General features: G+C 43.6%; 1 pseudogene; it reads left to right on the forward strand.

Annotated features, from left to right (window-relative positions):
- The first annotated feature begins 1,344 nt into the window (after positions 1-1,344).
- The window catches only part of LOC106582600 (serine hydroxymethyltransferase, mitochondrial-like), a 34,818-nt pseudogene continuing 18,197 nt past the window's right edge, over positions 1,345-17,965 (forward strand).

A 17,965-nucleotide genomic window follows, 5' to 3' on the forward strand; every position in this document is an offset into this window, starting at 1 on the left:
TGCCTCGATGCGAACATAGAAGTAATTTAGCTCGTCTGGTAGGCTCATGTCACTGGGCAGCTCTCGGCTGTGCTTTCCTTTGTAGTCTGTAATGGTTTGCATGCCCTGCCACATCCGACGAGTGTCGGAGCTGGTGTAGTATGATTCGATCTTAGTCCTGTATTGATGCTTTTCCTGATTAATGGTTTTTCGGAAGCAATAACAGGATTTTTATTAGCGTCCGGGTTAGAGTCCGCTCTTTGAAAGCGGCAGCTCTACTCTTTAGCTCAGTGCGGATGTTGCCTGTAATCCATGGCTTCTGGTTGGGGTATGTACGTACGGTCAATGTGGGGACGATGTCATCGATGCACTTATTGATGAAGCCAGTGACTGATGTGGTGTATTCCTCAATGCCGTTGGAAGAATCCCGGAACATAGTCCAGTCTGTGCCATTAAAACAGTCCTGTAGCTTAGCATCTGCTTCATCTGACCACTCTCATATTGAGCGACTCCCTGCTTGTACTCCCTGCTTTAGTTTTTGCTTGTAAGCAGGAATCAGGAGGATGGAGTTATGGTCAGATTTTCCAAATGGAGGGCAAGGAAGAGCTTAGTACACGTCTCTGTGTGTGGAGTAAAGGTGTTTTTTTCTCCTCTGGTTGTACATGTAACATGCTGGTAGAAATTAGTTGAAACAGATTTAAGTTTCCCTGCATTAAAGTCCCCGACCACTAGAACCGTCGCCTCTGGGTGAGAATTTTCTTGTTTGCTTATGGCCTTATATACAGTAGCTTGTTGAGTGCTGTCTTAGTGCCAGTTTGGTTTGTGGTAGTAAATAGACAGCTACGAAAAATATAGATGAAAACTCTCTTTGTAAATAGTGTGGTCTACAGCTTATCATGAGATATTCTACCTCAGGCAAGCAAAACCTCGAGACTTCCTTAATATTAGATTTCGTGCACCAGCTGTTATTGACAAATAGACACAGACTGCCACCACTTGTCTTACCGGAGGGAGCTGTTCTAGCTTGCCGATGCACTGAAAATCCAGCCAGCTGTATGTTACCCATGTCGTCGTTCAGCCACGACTTGGTGAAACATAAGATATTACAGTTTTTAATGTCCCGTTGTTAGGACAGACTTGATCGGAGCTCATCCAGTTTAAAAATCCAATGATTGCACGTTGGCTAATAGGACAGATGGTAGAGGCAGATTACCCACTTGCTGTCGGATCCTTACAAGGCACCCCGACCTACATCCCCTATATCTCCATCTCTTCTTCCTGCGAATGTCAGGGATTTGGGCCTTTTCCTGTGTCTGAAGTAAATCCTTTGCGTCCGACTCGTTAAAGAAAAAATCTTTGTCCAGTATGAGGTGAGTAATGGCTGTTCTGATATCCAGAATCTCTTTTCGGTCTCAAGAGACGGTGGCAAAAACATTATGTACAAAATAACACGAAAAACACACAATAGCACACAATTGGTTAGGAGCCCATAAAACGGCAGCCGTCTCCTCTGGAGCCATTCTATCAAAAGAATGTCAGGTAAGGTGGAGGGGATATGATCCTTAACTAGTATACTGTGAGCAGTGCTCAACACTTAATTTATTGCGCTCAATCCCACTTTCTGGCATTTTTGTTTAAGCTCTTATAACTCTCTCTTATAACTCTCTCTCAGCTCCTCAACATCCTCTGCGCCCTCAATGTTTTATCTGAACTTTCAATTCTTTCCACCCGCACTCAACAATATTTTCCACGTTCTCGTCATGCCCCCCTGCGCCATCAAAATGTGAGATGGAAAGGACGCCATAGTAAGGTAGAAAGTAATATCAGCCCAAAAATCAAGTGAACTGACGATTTGTAATGACGGCCAACGCACTCCTATCTTATGGTGAATCCCAAACCACCGCCTCGAACCTACCAACTCACTTGGAGGGCCCTCTGGTGTCACGTGTTTTGGACAAAACACCGAGGGTGACTTCCAGAGAGTGGCAGAGAGGATCAATAAACCCATCATCTTTGGGACACACTTGTGACATGAATGATGCAATTTATGATTTTTTTTTACAAAATATAAACCTTGGTAACAGTTAAACATATTTTACAACATCAGACAAACAAATGCTCGTGTCATATAATTAGGCACGCCTCTCCATTCTTTTGTGTGAAATTGAGCAAACTCCAAGAACGCGGTGCCAGATTCCACTTTGCTATGAAGCCAGCAGTGTTGCAGGCTCAGTCGAAGTACTTACCAGAGGGGCTAATTAGCCCATACACTCTGTCATTTTCACTCCCTCAGCTTCGGGGAATTTGTGCAAATCGCAGAGGTGCACGTGAACGCGGACGTGGAGGTGGAGGGGCGACGAGAAGGGTGTGATTTGGTATACAGCCTTAAACATTTGAACCGGGGACCGATGCTTATCGGTGAAACGTTACATCCCTAATTATTAGGCTAGTCCTGCTGTTTAATAAATGGTGATGAGCTATTTATTTAGTATGCACCCTCCTCTGCAAAGATTGTAACAACTCAGCACTTTTGTAGTTACACAAACTGAGGCCGTACCTCGGTCCCAGATCTATTCAGTGTTTTTCGACAGCCTCTTCTGACTATCCAAGACTGGGAAATCTTACAGCACACAACATCTTCCACCCCCTTACATGTACAGTATGTGAATACTATCCCCCTAATTGGCTGTGTAGGGAGAGACTGAGTAAATGGGAGGGTGAAGGGAAAGTGTAAAGGAGAGACCTTCACTTGGACTAAAGACTAATTTTAAAGTAACTTATTTAACTGTGAAAGCAAGTAATGTTTGTTTATTTTATTTAATTTCCAACAGCAGGATGTTCCATAGTCTGCGCTGATTGTCAATAGCACACACCCCAAATACTAATTGTCTTGTCAATCGTTTGTGTTCTGATTGGTTGTTTCCTTTCATGCTGGCAAACTGACACAAGTGCACATGATTTTAGCTAATTGGAGGTTCTTCAAGCAAGGTGATGGTTGTTACTGCCAATGGTTTTACTTGCGCTGCAGTTTTAAAATAAATTAAGTAATTTTGAACCTTTTTCATTAGTTATTGTTTTTAAAGGCCCTGTGCAGTCAATGTGATTTTCCTATGTTTTATATACAGTATATTTCCACAATGAGGTTGGAATAATACTGGAAAATTATGATAATGCCCTTTTAGTGTAAGAGCTGTTTGAAAGAAACCACCTTAAATTTCAGCCTGTTTTGGTTGGATGGAGTTTTGACCTAAATTAGTTAATAGATCAATAAAATAGAGTTCCAAACCACTAAGCCAATAACAGCTAGTTTTCAGTTTCCCCCTCCTCACTCAGACAGAGAAATTGGTCTTTGCTAAGAAGTAGTACTTTGGGAAATGAAGCTTCCTTAATCAGAGGTTTTGCAGCCAATTGTGTCAAATAGGTTCATTACATTATTTAGGTTGTTGTTCAACGAAACAATCTTCGGACGTCATTGATGACATACTTCTGACAAGGTGAATACAAGCATCGGTACACGTAACATCACTACTAAGAAGTGATTTTTGCTTATTTTTGACCATTTTAATTGAAAACAATCACAGTAAGGTACTTAATTGTCACCCAGAAATGATTTGATATTGAGATAAAACGGCTGCATTGGACCTTTTATGCCTTTTTAAGTGTTAGAGTAGGCCAGCTCTCTCACATGTTGTCAGCAGTGGGATTAGCCCAAGTCTACCACAGTGACCATGTTATTTTTGAGTTCGAACATGAAGCTTTAGCATCTTACAAATAGTTTTCATACTTCCAGTTTTTCCGAACTCCCTTCACTAGTGTATAAGAGGGAGGCTTGCGCTACCGGTACTGGCACATGTGCACATCAAATACACACCCGCTGGAACACTGATTCAACTTTTTACGTGTCCTTATAATTCGAAAGATTGCTCAGAAAACCAGGTGTTTTAATCGGTGTATGCTTACTTCGATTTTGACCTTACGCCGATTAAGATAAGCAGAGTAAGGTGTTTACTACTGCCATAATCAGTTTAATATTGAATTATTAGTGTGCATGTAAACATACTCAATATTTGCAACCATAGGTGATAATGGGCTCGTTTCTCTGCCCAGGCGTTGCTGACGCCTGCCAGAATTTACGACTCGTTAGGTATTTTACGTGTCAGCTAACCATATGTTAAAGCAATCTATCAGTCGATGACACAGTTCATGACGTGGCATGTATCCATTGGTTGATGCATGCAACGTTTGAGCAGGGGAACGCGACCAATATCTTTCTAGGAGCTGATCCGTTGTCAGTATTGGCAAATAATTCTAATGTTAATGAAGATTTTAATGGATGAAGCTAATCCTTGAGCAGTGCTGCCTTTCGATCCTATCAGTATCAACACATGCCTCAACGACGCACTTAGGTAAACGTTGTCTCTGCGTGGTGTTTTAGGAAACCATGTTACATCTTTGGCCATTGTAGGAAAGATGCATCGTTAAAAAACTTGTAAGCATAAATTCCATCGCTGTCGCAAAATCGGGCCCAGAACAGGATCTAACCTTTAATATAACCAGGAAAGTTCCATTGAGGTCAGAAGACATTATTCCCAAGGGATCTAATAGGAATAGGCCTATGTTAAATGTGTGAAAGAGGGAAGTTTCAACTGTGTGGATAATATCCAGTAGTGAGCAGCAGCAGTATGGAACAGAGTATGGAGCCGCTAGGCACACTGGGCTAGCTGAGATTAGATAAGAGGAAGTGCTGAATATGTGCTATACTGTTCCTCTGCCAGGGTCTGGTACACTGGGCAGTAAAGGAGCCAGCGTCGCACCCTCCTCTCAGTACTGCTGATAGACATAATTGAACAACCACGCTGATTATTGATATCTGACAAACACCCCAGCTGACTGTTTTTCGTTACATATTGGACTGCATGAGAGGGAGACATAAGATTCTATTTTTATACTTCGTGCGTTTGAAGTTGGAACATGGTTTCAAATGTATTAATTGTTTAAAATGATAGTGAGAACACACTCCATGTGTCTCTTTTTCACAAGACACAGTAAGTTCCCAAGAAGCCACTTTGATTATGTAGTCACAGTCTCTGACACACTTCTAGCTTCTTCTGTATCTACAACACATACATTTACAGCCAAGAGCTGGTGATGTGCAAGCACTGCCAACTACGCCAACTAGGTTTGAATAATTCCGGTAACTTGAACCTCCAAACCAGAATTTCTGGAATTGCCTTACATTTTACAACCCTAACAACTATTCATAATCCTGTTGGATTTTATGATAGCTTTAGTAATCGTATGAATGTACATAACAACATGTCATGCTACCATTGTTGTCTTAATTTATTGAGATTTGTGGAAGAGCTATGTGCTGTTGGGCAATTGCTAATCTAGCATGCCAATACATCCTCCGTTTCCAAACGTTTTGTTCCCAAGGCACCAAGTGAACACGACAAAGTTGTCCTTGTATCATGGACCCATGAATAACCTCTCTCTGTCCCTGTGTCCTCTCTCTCCCCTCTTCCAGCTGCTGTGCCAACCGTGCCCCGGTGGCTCTCTGCAGCGTGGGGGCAAGGAGGGTCAGCATTACATACCAGTAATGTGGAACACAAGGCCCATGGACAGGGCAGGACAGTCTGGCCCAGGAGGACCCTGAGATGTGGGGCCTGCTGCGGAAAGAGGACAGACAGTGCAGAGGACTGGAGCTCATCGCGTCAGAGGTAAACTGAGCTGTCAGGCTGGCACTGTCAGTTTAGTAATTACAAGACACACTTAGGCCTAATCCCATTCACTCTCAATCGGTGGCTGTATGCATCAAGAGTCTCAGTGTAGGAGTGCTGATTTAGGATCTGTTTAGCCTTTTAGATCACAATGAATACAATTACATGGACAAGGGGGACCTGATCCTAGATCAGCACTCCTACTCTGATACACTTGATAGCCTACATATGACCCCAGATCCTGATCATTAACTGACGTTCACACAGGCAGCCCAATTCTGATCTTTTTTCCACTAATTGGTCTTTTGACAAAATCACATCTGCCCTTTTTACATCAGATCTTTCTCAGATATCCGAACTGGGCTGCCTGTCTAAACGCTAGTCTCGGAAACCTTCCCTAGGCAACACAGTGACTAAGGTCTGGTTTCAATGATATGGGCTCTTTTAGAGGAACTACGTCACTGCCTGGGTCACTAGTTTATCCGCTTGAATAAAATACTAAATAGTAGCTAATGAGTGCATTTCACAAGTGGCTAATTTTCATCAACTACCTTAACCAAAAGAGTCCATCATTGAAACCAGACCCTAGTCCTTGTGTTGCTTAGGTTCAGGTTTTAAAGACTATCTAAATGCAGCCTAACTAATTTCCAATATATTTTCAAATAATATAATCTTTGAGAAGTAGAAACCACCTAAAGAAAAGCTAGACAATCAGGGAGAATCAAAAATTCTAAAAACGATTAATTTGTTTTTGGCATGGCTACCATAACGGAGCACGCAGGGTACATGCCCAATGTCCCCGATTGGGGTCCCCATTGGTTTTGTTATAATGTTTGAGCAGAAGGACACAGAATTAGCCATGGCAAAATGCTTAGAATTGTAAGAAATTAGCTTTCACACTGCAATATTCTCTTAGCTCCATGGAAAAATTCATAGAATTGCATGAAATTACCTGAATAACAGCACATTTTCCTCTGCCTCCAATTTCTGTCCGATTTAAGCCAGGCACCCAACCCCATCCCCCCTCCCCTCCATTGCCTTAGCTAAAAATAAAACATTGGGGGAAACACTGTACACGTCAATAGATAAATCAGTGCATATTTTTGTTTCCATTCCATAAACATTTGACGGAACCAGGAGATTTTTTACTATTCAAACAAAGACACATGGTGAAAGGACGTGACCCAACTCTGTGTTTGCTGGTCTGTGACCCACTGACACTGCCCCCGGTTAGAGGCTAATAAGGGAGCCCAAGAGTTAATACACACAGGAAACTTTATTCAAACACACACACAGAGAGAGAGAGCAAGAGATGTACATGGGGATGGGTCAGTAATACTGAAATGAAAGGAATACACATGGAGTGTGATGAATAGAGCAGGATGAATGTATGCATATCAAATGGAACACAACAGTGAATAGAAATGGAACAGAACAGCAATAGCACAATAGGTAAGGACTGTATCTAAGGTAATATGCATGTATTACACAGCAGTAATGTTAGCAATGGCTGCTAACAGTAATAAATGGCAGCAGTGCAAGAAAGGACTATTTACATGACAGTAAGTAACCTAAAGCAGAGCTACAAGCCAATGAGATGGCATACATACTTAACGTAGTAATTGCTAAATAATGATTACAGAGGTAAAGTATAGCCAAGCTAAACAACAATAACAACATGCACATAAGTCCACCCACGTTCTGAGACTGGAATATCACCGTCCAGGCCCTGGCTGTATTTATACACTTACTAGAGTGTGCCACGGACCTGTCCGGCCATTGCAGTGCTAGCGAGCATGCATGACCAGTGCATGAACAGTGTGTGGATGCATGGGGAGAGTCCAATTGGCTGAAGCAACGAGCTGGAGGGGATCGATATCTCTCAAGTGAGGGGGAGAGCTAAACTACGCGGCGCCAGCCAGACATAAACAAACACACGCTGGTAAATAGTCCTACAGCGCCCTCGGCAGGGAAATTCGTAACGCACGGGTCCTTTATATCCTGTGAGGTTCCTCATCCTCTCTCCTCCTCCCGCCATTCCTCCCTCCTTCCTTCCAGCCCTGCAAAACCTGCTCAGTGGAGTATATCAGCTTCCTCTCAACACAAAACTGGCCCACTTCAGTCTGAGATAAAGCTGATATCTTCATACCGCCTCCTTTCTCTCCTCTGAAACACAGACACACACCCTCGCCTCCTCTCGGCAGGCAGGCCACAGCCAAGGCTTCCTGGTTGAGGTGCCACTAGCTCAGCTTGCTGCTACTCCGCTTGCTTGCTTGTTTTAAAAGGACAACACGCAGGCAGCGATTGCATTTCCAAGTCTAATGTGAGGAGTGGGGTTGTTTCTCAGCATGGCACACGCACACAGCAGACAGCCGTTACGTGTGTGTGTGTGTGTGTGTGTGTGTGTGTGTGTGTGTGTGTGTGTGTGTGTGTGTGTGTGTGTGTGTGTGTGTGTGTGTGTGTGTCTGTAAGCTATTACCTGAGCCTTTATGTTATCTCTCATATCCTTCTCTAGTGGAGGTCCTGAGAGGCATTAGCATACAACCCTATAGGGAGGCCGCTGTGCCAGACATGTGTGTATCAGTGTGTGTGTGTGGCAGAGCGTGACCTGACACCCGACAGGCGCTGTGATAATCTGGGCTGGGAGTGTCAGAATGCCACACTGAGGTGCCTGTCTGTCCCCTGTCATCTCCATGACACTGTGAATAGTGCTTATAGTCCCCTCGCTCTTCATGGGTGGGAACTGACACTGTAGTTATGGTGGTTATAGCAGGCCTAGGATTCCCCACTAGCACCACTGGCAAAAAAAACTGTGAGGGTGTTCAGAATTCTGATTAAACGTTACACGGTGCATTACCACCGCTTAGTCTTCCCCCTACTTTATTTTCCATGCGGGGCCCAAAGGCGAACAAAGTATTATCCAGGACCTCTACCACCAAAACTGTCAATAGAACCCAAGTTCTCTTAGGCGGGGGGCAACCGAGCCAGGTGACTAGGAGGAGAAACTTTGCCACCGCTTATAGAAGTGGTTGTGCTTTTTCGCCCTTTTCTTTTTTGTTGTTGTAGATAAGTGTATGAAGACTGGGTTCGATAGTGTAATGATTGTTACTGGCTCCAGGGGAGACTTCTGCTAATCACTTAGCAGTTTTTAATTTAACAAGGTCTTGTCCTTCTGTCTCCTGCATTGATCTGATCCTGACGTACATGTTTCTTCTGGTTTTTCTCTCCTCCCTACAGAACTTCTGCAGACTGGCTGCTCTCGAGGCCCAGGGATCCTGCCTCAACAACAAGTACTCAGAGGGGTACCCTGGCAGGAGGCAAGACTGTGGATACTGTAGGACTAGGCACAGAACAGTGGTGTAAAGCAGTTTTTGTTGTTGTTAATTATTTGTGTATTTCACATTTTTGGCAGGCATTATGTTTCTCCCTCTCCATTATTTCCGTCCCCAGACGGTCCACTGCATTTACTACGTAATGAAATGGAATTACTGGGATTGTCAGATTGAATGACTAACAGATGGACAGAATATACTCTGTCCCCTGGTCCCCTCCCACCTCCTACACACGCACACCCAAACACACACACCTTTTCACCCAATTCCCATGAACATGTCAGCGCAAAAACCAAGCCATAAGGTCAAAGGAATTGACCATAGAGCTCCGAGATAGGATTGTGTCAAGGCACAGATCTGGGGAAGGGTACCAAAACATTTCTGTAGCATTGAAGGTCCCCAAGAACACAGTGGCCTCCATCATTCTTAAATGGAAGAAGTTTGGAACCACCGAGTCTCTCCCTAGAGCTGGCCAACCGGCCAAAGTGAGCAATCAGGGGAGAAGGGCCTTGGTCAGGGAGGTGACCAAGAACCCGATGGTCTCTGACAGAGCTCCAGAGTTCTGTAGAAATAGGAGAAACTTCCAGGAAGACAACCATCTCTGCAGCACTCCACCAATCAGGCCTTTATGGTAGAGTGGCCAGACGGAAGCCACTCAGTAAAAGGCACATGACAGCACGCTTGGAGTTTGCCAAAAAGGCACCTAAAGGACTCTCAGAATATGAGAAACAAGATTCTTTGGTCTGATGAAACCAAGATTGAACTCTTTGGCCTGAATGCTAAGCGTCACGTCTGGAGGAAATCTGGCCCCATCCCTACTGTGAAGCATGGTGGTGGCAGCATCCTGCTGGTCAGGATCGAGGGGAAAGATGAATGGAGCAAAGTACAAAGAGATCCTTGATGAAAACCTGCTCCAGAGCACTCAGGACCTCAGACTGGGGAGAAAGTTCACCTTTCAACAAGACAATGACCCTAAGCACACAGCCAAGACAACACAGGAGCGGCTTCGGGACAAGTCTCTGAATGTCTTTCAGTGGCCCAGCCAGAGCCCGGACTTGAACCCGATTGAACATCTCTGGAGAGACCTGAAAATAGCTGTGCAGCGACACTCCCCATCCCACCTGACAGCGCTTGAGAGGATCTGCAGAGAAAAATGGGAGAAACTTCCCAAATACAGGTGTGCCAAGCTTGTAGCGTCATACCCAAGGTGCTTCAACAAAATACTGAATACTAACATAAATGTGAAATTTCAGTTTTGTATTTTTTTAAATAAATTTGCAAACACATTTTTTTTATTTTTATAATACATGTTTTGTAATTTGGGGTATGTGTGTGTGTGTGTATATAAATGAGGGGGGAAAAAGCATTTTAATCCATTTTATTATTTTTATTTTATTTTTATTTTATTTTTATTTAACCAGGTAGGCCAGTTGAGAACAAGTTCTCAATTACAACTGCGACCTGGCCAAGATAAAGCAAAGCAGTGCGACACAAACAACACAGAGTTACACATGGGATAAACAAACGTACAGTCAAAAACACAATAGAAAAGTCTATATACAGTGTGTGCAAATGGAGTAAGATTCGGGAGGTAAGAAAATAAATAGGCCATAGTGGCGTAATAATTACAATTTAGCAATTAAACACTCGAGTGATAGATATGCAGAAGATGAATGTGCAAGTAGAGATACTGGGGTGCAAAGGAACAAAAAATAAATAACAATATGGGGATGAGGTAGTTGGGTGGGCTATTTACAGATGGGCTGTGTACAGGTGCAATGATCGGTAAGCTGCTCTGACAGCTGATGCTTAAAGTTAGTGAGGGAGATATAAGACTCCAACCAAGTCATTGGCAGCAGAGAACTGGAAGGAAAGGCGGCCAAAGAAAGAGTAGGCTTTGGGAATAAATAAGGCTGTACCGTAACAAAATGTTTTGTGCAATTAAAATAAGTAATGATTTAATTGAATTTAATGTTTACAAATTCGATGTGCTCAAATTAAAGCAATTTCCGAAAAGGAACACTCGGATTATAGTGATATTAATATCTTATCTTGAAAACAATGTAAAGTATGTATAGATGGGTGTAATTTAGAGCAAAGCATTTCGATTTTAAATTGTGTGGGTAACCTCTTGTTGAATTATGAGAGAGAATGTGACAACAGTAATGAATTATTAATGAGGCAGTCTAGACAGCGCAGTTTATGATTAGAGGTAGGCCTAGACAGAGGATGTTTTTGGTGGTTTCAGCCCTGTTCCAGCCCTTTATGTGAATTTAGTCATGTATGCAAATACAGCTAGTGTATTAGGCACATACTGTTCTTCATTTTTTTCAAAGTATAACAAAATACCAGATATACAAAAAAAGTATACAGGACCAGTCAAAAGTTTGGACACCTAGTCATTCAAGGGTGTTAACTTATTTTTACATTTACATTTTAGTCATTTAGCAGACGCTCTTATCCAGAGCAACTTACAGTAGTGAATGCATACATTTCATACAGTTTTCTCTGTACTCCCTACTGGTCCCACGTGGGAATTGAACCCACAACCTTGGCGTTGCAAACACCATGCTCTACCAACTGAGCCACGCAGGACCACATTGTAAAATAATAGTGAAGACATCAAAACTATGGAATCATGTAGTAATCAAAAATATATATATTTCTGATTCTTCAAAGTACCAACCCTTTGTCTTGATAACAGCTTTGCACACTCTTGGCATTCTCTCAACTAGGAGTTCCCACGTATGCTGAGCACTTGTTGGCTGCTTTTCCTTCACTCTGTGGTCCAACTCACCCCAAACTATCTAAATTGGGTTGAGATCGGGTAATTGTGGAGGCCAGGTCAACTGATGCAACACTCCATCACTCTCCTTCTTGGTCAAATAGCCCTTACACAGCCTGTAGGTGTGTTGGGTCATTGTCCTGTTGAAAAACAAATGATAGTCCCACAAAATGCAAACCAGATGGGATGTTTTTCCTCATAATCCTGGATTATCAGACCACCATTTTATTGCGTTTGCAATTGCAACAAATAATCTGCTCAGACCCCAACCAAGGAGCATTAAAAGTCGTGCTATAAATTCTCAGACAACCCAAAGATTCCTTGATGCCCTTCCAGACTCCCTCTGCCTACCCAAGGACGTCAGAGGACAAAAATCAGTTAACCACCTAACCGAGGAACTCAATTTAACCTTGCGCAATACCCTAGATGCAGTTGCACCCCTACAAATTAAAAACATCTGTCATAAGAAACTAGCTCCCTGGTATACAGAAATACACGAGCTCTGAAGCAAGCTTCCAGAAAATTGGAACGGAAATGGCGCCACACCAAACTGGAAGTCTTCCGACTAGCTTGGAAAGACAGTACCGTGCAGTATCGAAGAGCCCTCACTGCTGCTCGATCATCCTATTTTTCCAACTTAATTGAGGAAAATAAGAACAATCCGAAATTTATTTTTGATACTGTCGCAAAGCTAACTAAAAAGCAGCATTCGCAAATGGAGGATGGCTTTCACTTCAGCAGTAATACATTTATGAACCTCTTTGAGGAAAATATCATGATCATTAGAAAGCAAATTACGGACTCCTCTTTAAATCTGGGTATTCCTCCAAAGCTCCATTGTCCTGAGTCTGCACAACTCTGCCAGGACCTAGGATCAAGGGAGATACTAAAGTGTTTTAGTACTATATCTCTTGACACAATGATGAAAATAATCATGGCCTCAAAACCCTCAAGCTGCATACTGGACCCTATTCCAACTAAACTACTGAAAGAGCTGCTTCCTGTGCTTGGCCCTCCTATGTTGAACATAATAAATGGCTCTCTATCCACCGGATGTGTACCAAGCTCACTAAAAGTGGCAGTAATAAAGCCTCTCTTGAAAAAGCCGAATCTTGACCCCGAAATTATAAAAAATTATCGGCCTATATCGAGTCTTCCATTCCTCTCCAAAAAATGTTGAAAAAGCTGTTGCACAGCAACTCACTGCCTTCCTGAAGACAAACAATGTATACGAAACGCTTCAGTCTGGTTTTAGACCCCATCATAGCACTGAGACTGCACTTGTGAAGGTGGTAAATGACCTTTTAATGACGTCAGACCGAGGCTCTGCATCTGTCCTCGTGCTCCTAGATCTTAGTGCCGCTTTTGATACCATCGATCACCACATTCTTTTGGAGAGATTGGAAACCCAAATTGGTCTACATGGACAAGTTCTGGCCTGGTTTAGATCTTATCTGTCGGAAAGATATCAGTTTGTCTCTGTGAATGGTTTGTCCTCTGACAAATCAATTGTACATTTCGGTGTTCCTCAAGGTTCCGTTTTAGGACCACAATTGTTTTCACTATATATTTTACCTCTTGGGGATGTCATTCGAAAACATAATGTTAAATTTCACTGCTATGCGGACGACACACAGCTGTACATTTCAATGAAACATGGTGAAGCCCCAAAATTGCCCTCGCTAGAAGCCTGTGTTTCAGACATAAAGAAGTGGATGGCTGGAAACTTTCTACTTTTAAACTCGGACAAAACAGAGATGCTTGTTCTAGGTCCCAAGAAACAAAGAGATCTTCTGTTGAATCTGACAATTAATCTGGATGGTTGTACAGTTGTCTCAAATAAAACTGTCAAGGACCTCGGCGTTACTCTGGACCCTGATCTCTCTTTTGAAGAACATATCAAGACTGTTTCAAGGACAGCTTTTTTCCATCTACGTAACATTGCAAAAATCAGAAACTTTCTGTCCAAAAATTACGCAGAAAAATTAATCCATGCTTTTGTTACTTCTAGGCTGGACTACTGCAATGCTCTACTTTCCGGCCACCCGGATAAAGCACTAAATAAACTTCAGTTAGTGCTAAATACGGCTGCTAGAATCCTGACTAGAACCAAAAAATGTGATCATATTACTCCAGTGCTAGCCTCCCTACACTGGCTTCCTGTTAAGGCAAGGGCTGATTTCAAGGTTTTACTGCTAACCTACAAAGCATTACATGGGCTTGCTCCTACCTATCTTTCCGATTTGGTCCTGCCGTACATACCTACACGTACGCTACGGTCACAAGACGCAGGCCTCCTAATTGTCCCTAGAATTTCTAAGCAAACGGCTGGAGGTAGGGCTTTCTCCTATAGAGCTCAATTTTTATGGAATGAAGACTTATCTCTTCAGTAGGTCCTATGATTAACCTGTTGGGGATAGGGGGCAGTATTTACACAGCCGGATAAAAAACGTACCCGATTTAATCTGGTTACTACTCCTGCCCAGTAACTAGAATATGCATATAATTATTGGCTTTGGATAGAAAACACCCTAAAGTTTCTAAAACTGTTTGAATGGTGTCTGTGAGTATAACAGAACTCATATGGCAGGCAAAAACCTGAGAAGATTCTGAACAGGAAGTGGCCTGTCTAACAAATTGTTGTTCATCTTGGCTCTTTATATTGAAGACTGAGGATCTTCGCTGTAACGTGACACTTCCTACGGCTCCCATAGGCTCTCAGAACCCAGGAAAAAGCTGAATGATATCGAGGCAGCCCTAGGCTGAAACACATTAGCGCGTTTGGATAGTGGCCTGTCAGAGGACCATTAGACTGGGGCTGCCTGTTTTTATTTTCCCTCTCTTTGAACGAAAACCACCACTCCCGGTCGGAATATTATCGCTTTTTTATGAGAAAAATGGCATAAAAATTGATTTTAAACAGCGGTTGACATGCTTCGAAGTACGGTAATGGAATATTTCGATTTTTTTGGTCACGAAATGCGCCGTGCTCGTCACCCTTCTTTACCATTCGGATAGTGTCTTGAACGCACGAACAAAACGCCGCTATTAGGATATAACAATGGATTATTTGGGACCAAACCAACATTTGTTATTGAAGTAGAAGTCCTGGGAGTGCATTCTGACGAAGAACAGCAAAGGTAATAACATTTTTCTTATAGTAAATCTGCCTTTGGTGAGTGCTAAACTTACTGGGTGTCTAAATAGCTAGCCCTGTGATGCCGGGCTATCTACTGAGAATATTGCAAAATGTGCTTTCACCGAAAAGCTATTTTAAAATCGGACATAGCGAGTGCATAGAGGAGTTCTGTATCTATAATTCTTAAAATAATTGTTATGCTTTTTGTGAACGTTTATCGTGAGTAATTTAGTAAATTCACCGGCAGTGTTCGGTGGGAATGCTAGTCACATGCTAGTCACATGCTAATGTAAAAAGCTGGTATTTGATATAAATATGAACTTGATTGAACAAAACATGCATGTATTGTATAACATAATGACCTAGGGGTGAAATCTGATGAAGATCATCAAAGGTTAGTGCTGCATTTAGCTGTGGTTTGGGTTTATGTGACATTATATGCTAGCTTGAAAAATGGGTGTCTGATTATTTCTGGCTGGGTACTCTGCTGACATAATCTAATGTTTTGCTTTCGTTGTAAAGCCTTTCGTTGCAAGCGTCCCACCTAGCCCAGAGAGGTTAAGTATAGTCTGGCCCAGGAGTGTGAAGGTGAACGGAAAGGCTGGAGCAACGAACCGCCCTTGCTGTCTCTGCCTTGCCGGTTCCCCTCTCTCCACTGGGATTCTCTGCCTCTAACCCTATTACAGGGGCTGAGTCAGTTGGCGTACTGGTGTTCTTCCATGCCGTCCATGGGAGGGGTGCGTCACTTGAGTGGGCTGAGTCACTGACGTGGTCTTCCTGTCTGGGTTGGCACCCCGTCTTGGGTTGTGACGTGGCGGAGATCTTTGTGGGCTATACTCGGCCTTGTCTTAGGACGGTAAGTTGGTGGTTGGAGACATCCCTCTAGTGGTGTGGGGGCTGTGCTTTGGCAAAGTGGGTGGGGTTATATCCTGCCTGTTTGGCCCTGTCCGGGGGTTTAATCGGATGGGGCCACAGTGTCTCCTGATCCCTCCTGTCTCAGCCTCCAGTATTTATGCTGCAGTAGTTTATGTGTCGGGGGGGCTAGGGTCAGTCTGTTACATCTGGAGTATTTCTCTTGTCTTATCCGGTGTCCTGTGTGAATTTAAATATGCTCTCTCTAATCCTCTCTTTCTCTCCTTCTTTCTTTCTCTCGGAGGACCTGAGCCCTAGGACCATGCCTCAGGACTACCTGGCATGATGACTCCTTGCTGTCCCCAGTCCACCTGGCCGTGCTGCTGCTCCAGTTTCAACTGTTCTGCCTGCGGCTATGGAACCCTGACCTGTTCACCGGACGTGCTTGTTGCACCCTCGACAACTACTACGATTATTATTATTAGACCATGCTGGTCATTTATGAACATTTTCACATCTTGACCATGTTCTGTTATAATATCCACCCGGCACAGCCAGAAGAGGTCTGGCCACCCCTCATAGCCTGGTTCCTCTCTAGGTTTCTTCCTAGGTTTTTGGCCTTTCAAGGGAGTTTTTCCTAGCCACCGTGCTTCTTTCACATGCATTGCTTGCTGTTTGGGGTTTTAGGCTGGGTTTCTGTACAGCACTTTGAGATATCAGCTGATGTACGAAGGGCTATATCAATACATTTGATTTGATTTGGATGGCGTATCGCTGCAGAACGCTGTGGTAGCCATGCTGGTTAAGTGTGCCTTGAATTCTAAATCAATCACTGACAGTGTCACCAGCAAAGCACCCGCACACTTTCACACCACCTCCTCCATGCTTCACGGTGGGAACCACACATGCGGAGATCATCCGCTCACCTATTCTGCGTCTCACAAAGACACGGCATGTTGCTTAAACTCTGTGAAGCATTTATTTGGGCCACAATCTGAGGTGCAGTTAACTCTAATGAACTTATCCTCTGCAGCAGAGGTAATTCTGGGTCTTCCTTTCCTGTGGCGGTCCTCATGAGAGCCAGTTTCATCATTGCGCTTGATGGTTTTTGTGACTGCACTTGAAGAAACGGGAAAATTATTGAAATTTTATGGACTGACTGACCATGTCTTAAAGTAATGATGGACTGTCGTTTCTCTTTGTTTATTTGAGCTATTCTTGCCATAATTTAGACTTGGTATTTTACCAAATAGGGCTATCTTCTGTATACCACCCCTACCTTGTCACAACACAAATGATTGGCTCAAATGCATTAATTAAGAAGGAAAGAAATTCCACTGTCACGACTTCCGCCGAAGTCGGTCCCTCTCCTTGTTCGGGCGGTGTTCGGCGGTCGACGTCACCAACCTTCTAGCCATCACTGATCCATTTTTCATTTTCCATTGGTTTTGTCTTCTTTCACACCTGTTTCCAATCCCATAAATTACATGTTGTGTATTTAACCCTCTGTTTCCCCTCATGTCCTTGTCGGAGATTGTTTGATTGTATGTTTGTGCAAGTTATGTGTTGGTGCGCGACGGGTTTTATACCCACTTTGATTAGTTTATATATTTTGGTTTTTGGAGTTTTGTTAACTTTTATTAAACGACTCCATTTATACCAAGTTCGTTCTCCTGCGCCTGACTTCCCTGCCACCAACACACACCCTTTACAGAATCTCCGACCTAAAATATGGAGTCAGCAGGAGAAGGTACCCCGGCCATGGAGGTGGAGGAGCACGTCCAGGAGCATGCGGCTATGCTTCACCATCTGGGCGCCGCCATGGATCGCGTTGTCCAGACAATGGACCGCTGGGAGAGACAGGGAGTTCTTCCAGCGCCTCCACCAGCACAACCGGGGTCTCCCCTGAGCGCCCCTTTTCCGCCTGAGCCCAGTGGGATCCGTCTCTCCTTGCCACAGGAGTACGACTGGAGTGCTGCCAACTGCCAGGGTTTCCTCCTCCAACTAAACCTCTATCTGGCCACAGTCCACCCAGCTCCATCGGACCATGAGAGGGTGTCCGCCCTCGTCTCGTGCCTCACCGGGAAAGCCCTGGAGTGGGCCAACGCCGTGTGGACAGAGGGAGATGCGGCGTTGACCATTTTGAGGAGTTCACTCG

Source organism: Salmo salar, chromosome 22 (assembly GCF_965601325.2).
Source record: "Salmo salar chromosome 22, fSalSal1, whole genome shotgun sequence".
Lineage (NCBI taxonomy): Eukaryota > Metazoa > Chordata > Actinopteri > Salmoniformes > Salmonidae > Salmo > Salmo salar.